General features: G+C 50.0%; 1 protein-coding gene and 1 long non-coding RNA gene across 2 annotated transcripts in view; one reads left to right on the plus strand and one right to left on the minus strand.

The window, feature by feature from the left end:
* Positions 1 to 5,684, minus strand: part of IDH2 (isocitrate dehydrogenase (NADP(+)) 2) — a 16,913-nt gene extending 11,229 nt beyond the window's left edge. Inside the window, exon 1 of the mRNA XM_006152863.2 lies at positions 5,664 to 5,684. The gene's annotated coding sequence lies outside the window, so the exon portion shown is untranslated. The remainder of the gene's footprint in view (positions 1 to 5,663) is intronic.
* LOC106735335 (uncharacterized) overlaps positions 1 to 5,690 on the plus strand; it is a 44,726-nt gene that overhangs the window by 10,882 nt on the left and 28,154 nt on the right. The window lies entirely within an intron of this gene.

Here is a 5,690-nt window from a genome sequence, read left to right on the forward strand (position 1 = left end):
CCAGACCTGGCAGTGTGCTTTCTCATTTTCCCTTTCTCTCTCTCTGTCCCTCACTGGTCTAAATGAAGTTAAATAAAATAATTCTTTTTTTTTTTTTTAAAGTGGTTAGGATAGTAACTTTAATATTATGATTTTACCAAAATTAAAAATAAATAAAGGGTCCACAGGTGGCAGAGTGGATGAGGCGCTGTACTCCCACATGGCCAACCACAGCTTAAGTCTCAGACCTGGCAGCTTGCTTTCTCACTTTCCCACTCTCTCTGTCCCTCTCTGGTCAAAATAAAATAAATAAATAAATTTTAAATAAAATAATTCTTTTAAAAACTAATCAAAAAAAAAAAAATCAGTGGGCGTGTGTGTACAGTTTTGCAAGATAAAAAGACTTCTAGAGATGGATTGTGGTAATGTTTGCCCAGTGTGAATGTACTTAACGTTACAGAACAGCAGGCTTTAAAGTGGTTAAGACAGGACCTGGTGGCTTAAACTCACTCTGGGCACATGTGCATGCGTGCCCAAGATCCCCAGAGGAGAAAGGAGGAGAAGGGATTGCGACGTGGCCATCCCCCCTGGGGGGTGATTTCTTGCTTTCTGTCTCTCTCTCTCTCTTTCTTTCTCTCTCTCTTTCTGGTGAGTGCATACACCCTATAGCAAAAAAAAAAAACAAACAAACAAACAAAAAAAAACTAATAATACTAATAAATAAACTTATTCTTCAATAATAAGAATTTCAACCTGCCTCCCTCCCCTCAAAAATCAGATTTTACATAATAGTCTAGGCCCAGCCTGGTGGCAGAATCACTAGCAAATAGCTGCAGTGCTGAAAGGTACATGGCCAACTGTGGATTCGAATCCCTGAGTCTGCCTAAAAAAATACACCAGGTATGCCCAAGATCCTGGGCTGGGTAAAGGAGATCATGGCATGATGCTCTCCTGTCAAAGGTAGTTTCTGGGCTAGGTAAATAATTCCCTCTCCCTCCCCATCCATTCTTTCTCATGCACACATACATGTTCTCTATCATGAATAAAATAAAGGCTGCTCTCTTAAAATCTAGAGGGCAGCTGATGGTGTCATGGTTAAGGTGGCTGGATCCCACATGGCCAACTGTACAGGGTTCAAATCCTGGACCCAGCATCTTAGAAAAATATGCCAGGTGCCACGTGTGTGCCCCCAAATCCCAAGAAAGAAGAAGAGAAGGGATTGCAGTATGGTCATCCCTCCTACTGGGTGCCTTCCTACTCTTTCTTTCTATGTCTTTCCAGGAGCACATGTGCCCCAGAGCAAATTTTGAAAAGAAAGAAAAAGCTGTGACTACTTTGAATAAATAAATCTAGATATGCGGCCTATTTTGTTTTGTTTTGTTTTTCCCATGTGCTCACCAGAAAGATAGAGAGAGAGACAGAAAGCGAGAAATCACCCCCTCCTTGGGGGATGGCCACGCCACAATCCCTTCTCCTCCGTTCTTCTCATGGATCTTGGGCACGCACACACACACACCCAGTGTGAGTTTAAGCCACCGGGTCCAGGACTCGAACCGCGGTTGATTACATGGGAGTCGAGCAATAGCCATTATGCCATCTGCTGGTCCCCAATATGCAGCCTCTCTTGAATGAGGCACTCACTCATGGCACGGATGAGCTGGGCAGAGTGCTTCTCCAGCCGAGCCTGCCATGTGCCCTCCAGGTGCTCCCACAGGTGCCTGTTTGTTGTTCAGCCTGTATCATTATCTGCCCTTCTCAAGGAGACAAGCGGTGATGAGCAAACTGAAATATAAGGAGACATGGCCAGTCCTCCCTGAAAACTCTTAAGTGACAACCACCATGAATCTTCAGATGACGCCTTGCATAGCACCGGCCTCTTGGCAAGAGTGCAGGATGGAATTACACCAGTCGCAAGAGGCCTGGTAGGCCCACTGTCCTCCCCCTGGACTCAACTCCTAGCACCCAACACCAAGCCAGGATTTCCAAATCTGTCTCCGCTTTTAGGATCTGTTTGCTACTCCCAACTAGAGATCCCTCCCCGGAGTGGGAGTGGGGCATACACAACAGCTTCTACAGCATTCCTACCCAGGCTGCTACATTCTCACCCAGGCTGCTCTCAGCAAAGTCTGCCCAGCCAGCATGCCCAGAGAAGGATCAGAAAGTAGGGGGAAGTCCCTAATTTCCAGGGGCTTGAGGCACAGCAGCAATTCTGGAAGAATTTCATATTTTCCTTGGTGTCCTTCGCTTTTTCCTGTTTCTCACATCCATATCAAGATCATCAAAAAACCCTACTGGCTCTTCCTTCAGAATACATACAAAATCCAACGACACCTCACCACTCCTAGTACCACCACCCAGGCCTGAGCCACCTGCCTGCCTGCCTGCCTCCCTTCCTTCTCTTTTAGCTCTTTTGACCATACGTTGCACTCTTCAGCTGTCTTATCTACTGTATATCCCTTCCCACATTAGAATTTAAGCTCTAGGGGTTGATGGGGGCCCAACAGTAAAAAAAAAAAAAAAAAAAGCAAGGCCGACCCATGTGGGAAGTTCCAGGTTCAAGTCCATAGACCTCCCTCATTACCCCAGGGATATGTGTGTTCACAGTCAGGCTAGCTGAGGTTGGGGATGGATCAAGATCTTGTTAGAGGGACCAGCAGTTAGCATAATGGCTTTGTCACTGGACTCCCGAATAGTCGACTGCGGTTCACGTCCTGTACCCGGTGGCTTAAAACTCATGCTGGGTGCTTGTGCGTGCGTGCCCAAGATCCCGAGAGGAGAATGGAGAAGGGATTGCAGCGTGGCCATCCCCCCTGGGGGGTGATTTCTCACTTTCTGTTTCTCTGTCTGTCTCTGTCTGTCTGGCGAGCACATACTCCCTATAGCGAAAACCTCTCCAAAAAAAAAAAAAAACTTGTTAGATGTGCTCTTTTTTCCTCTGGCTCATGAAATAAAAATAAAGTTTTAAAAAAAGAAGCCCAGGGAGGCGATGTGATAAAGGCAGCTGGATCCCACATGGCCAACTGCATGATTTGAGTCCTGGACCCGACAACTTGAAAAACATACTGGGCGTGAATCCTAACAGACAAATGGAGAAGGGACTGTGGTGGGACCATTCCCTTAGGACAAGATTTTCTTTCGCTTTCTCTCTGGTGAGTGCATGCGCTCTATAGCAAATTTAAAAAGAAAGGATTTAAACTCTTTAAAGGCAGTTAAGGAATTTTAAAACTCCTTAAGATCTCTGCGGATCTTATTCCCAGCTCCATCCCCAGCATCTTGCATGGTGTCTGGCACATACTCAGAGCACAATATTTGTTAAAAGCATAAATAAAGGTCAAGATGAGGTCAGCTGTCTGTGGTCAAGGCTACTCTGCCCTCCTCTCCTGTCTCAATGGATGTGCTCCTCCTCCCCTCCCACCCTCCTGGGGTGCATTGCCACACATAGGCAGACTGTGCCAGATGCACATGGGTGGCATCTCTGCCAGGCAATGCCCTAGAGAAGCTCTCAACCCGAAGCACGTTGCTGTTTGCAGTCTGCTGGTGATTTTCACATGTATTTACGGAGTACAAACCCTAGAGAAGGCCGCAGACCCTGGCTTCCAGAGCCGCCTTCAGTACCTCACACCATAAATGGAATTGGCCCAAGAGGCAGCAGTCTTACACAGAAGATTTGGGGGCAGGCCCCAGGCTTTCCAGAGAGGTGGTTCTTCAATACCTACTGGGCCTAAACACAGCCAGAACAGCCCTGGCGAGGGGACCACTGGGGTCTTATCTGAGGCACCCAGTTGAAACAAGGCTTACCGGAGAACAGATAAGAATTCTACTGGTGAATCTGCAAAACTTTGCGTAATTATTATTTGTCCTAGAAGCTAAGAGTGCAGGTAAGCCACCACCAGGATCTGAGAAGTTAAAGAGCAAGGCGAGAACACCAGTCAGCTTCTGGACAGGAGTAAAGGAAGGCTAGATAAAGAATTCTCCCAGGGAGGAGGTCACAGAGCCTGCCCTCTGTTCCCCAGGCTCTAACCTAGAACCACCACTGGCAGTCGCTGGAGGCCTGTGCAACTGCCAAGCTAGAAAGCGACACCTGTGGGAATTGTAGGCAGGAAATACACAGGACTGTTTTAGCCTAAAAAACATTCTTTCCTTGTCATCAAGGGAATGCCAAGTATCCAGTCTTCAGCAGTGTTGCCAGGTAACAAGCTGGCGGAGGTCACAACTGTATGTCCAAATAGCAGGCATTTCCCCATTAATAACCAGCCCACTTGGGGCAGCTAACTGCTTTTTTTAATATATCCACATCCGAGCCCCAGAAGTGACTGCTTTCTTGTTTGTATGGTTTTGTTTTTATTTACTTTGGTGTTTTTGTTTGTTTTTATTTTTTTTCTTTACCATCAATGGAGAAAAAGAACTGGAGAATGAATCTTAACTTCCACTAGATTTTGCAGAAGGTGGTGCTGTCTGAGAATCTTTGAGGCCTGGAGACCTGTGGAACTTTGGAGTGGCAGGTTGACACCTTAAGGGACATCTGTGAGAAGTACAAAAGCAGAATTGCCCCTTTCTCCTTGGCAGGGGAAGTGAGGCTGAGGCCCAAGCCCTTCCCTTGTTTCCCTACCCTCCTGGGTTGGTCAGCTGCTCCTACACTCAGTTAAAAATTATCCACTCTGGCCAGCCAGGCCGGTGGGGCCCACCCCCTCTTTCTCACCCTCCTGCTCACCCCAAGGGGCTCTGGGCCAGGTCAGAATAGCAGTTTCCGTAGCAACAGGCATCAGGGCCAAGAGACCTACATTGTTCCCTGCCTTTTGTAGCAGGGGTTGGGTAGCCAGGGTGAGGGCCCTCTGGTGCCCACGTGACAAGCGGGGCAGCCCATGTAATGAAGACTCAGGCTAAGTCCCGCTTAGTACAACTTCTCTCCTAAGCAGGCGGCTAAAGATGTCCCAGAAGCTGTGTGAACCATTCCGGAAAGTGACATTTTGCGCGGGCTGCCAGTTTTCCACGGTGGGTGAGCCAGGCAGGTTGCAGGCTGACCGGCAAGAAAACGCAGGTCAAGCCAAGGAGAGGCCGCAAGATGGGGCTTCAAGTGCGGCGACGTAGGCGAAGGGGGGACGGCCAAACAAAGAGGAAAATTAAGAGGACACTCCTCCAGCTGTCGCGCAAAAGGCTCCCAAAATAGCTGACGTGGGTCTGAGAGCAAGGCGGGATTAGAGAGCGCGCGAGGCAGAAAAGGAAGGGGAAGTGGGTGCCTCCCCCTCCCCGCCTTTGTCTGAGCTGGGCCACGCTGCGACCCTCCCTCTCCCTAGGACAGTGAACTCCAACTCTCCACAGTGGCTCCTCTCCCTGTAGGGGTGCAGAGCGAGCAGAACACTCTTCGGATCCCGGCCCCCGCCCCCAGAACCCTCCTGGAATACCTAGGGCCACAGGCTGCCCAAGCCCCCCGCTTGCGCAGGGCCGGCAGTCGCCCGGGCCACCAGTTGCCACCGTCCTTCAAGTCCCCACCCCGCGCCTGGCGCGGCCCGGAAGCGCCGGGTTGGGAAGCGGAGAGCAAGGCCGTCCCCCAACCCTTTGTGTGCAGCATCCCGCCATCCCTGGCCTGCGGAGGAACGGGGTCTCACTGCCTGGCCCCCGCCCGAGAAGCCGCCACGTCGCAGCGCGGGGCGCGCGCCCGCCCGGACCCTCCGCGCCGCACTCACAGTGGCGCCGCGGCTGTTCTTGGCAGG

This window comes from Tupaia chinensis, unplaced genomic scaffold (genome assembly GCF_000334495.1).
Source record: "Tupaia chinensis unplaced genomic scaffold, TupChi_1.0 Scaffold000359_1, whole genome shotgun sequence".
Classification (NCBI taxonomy): Eukaryota; Metazoa; Chordata; class Mammalia; order Scandentia; family Tupaiidae; genus Tupaia; species Tupaia belangeri.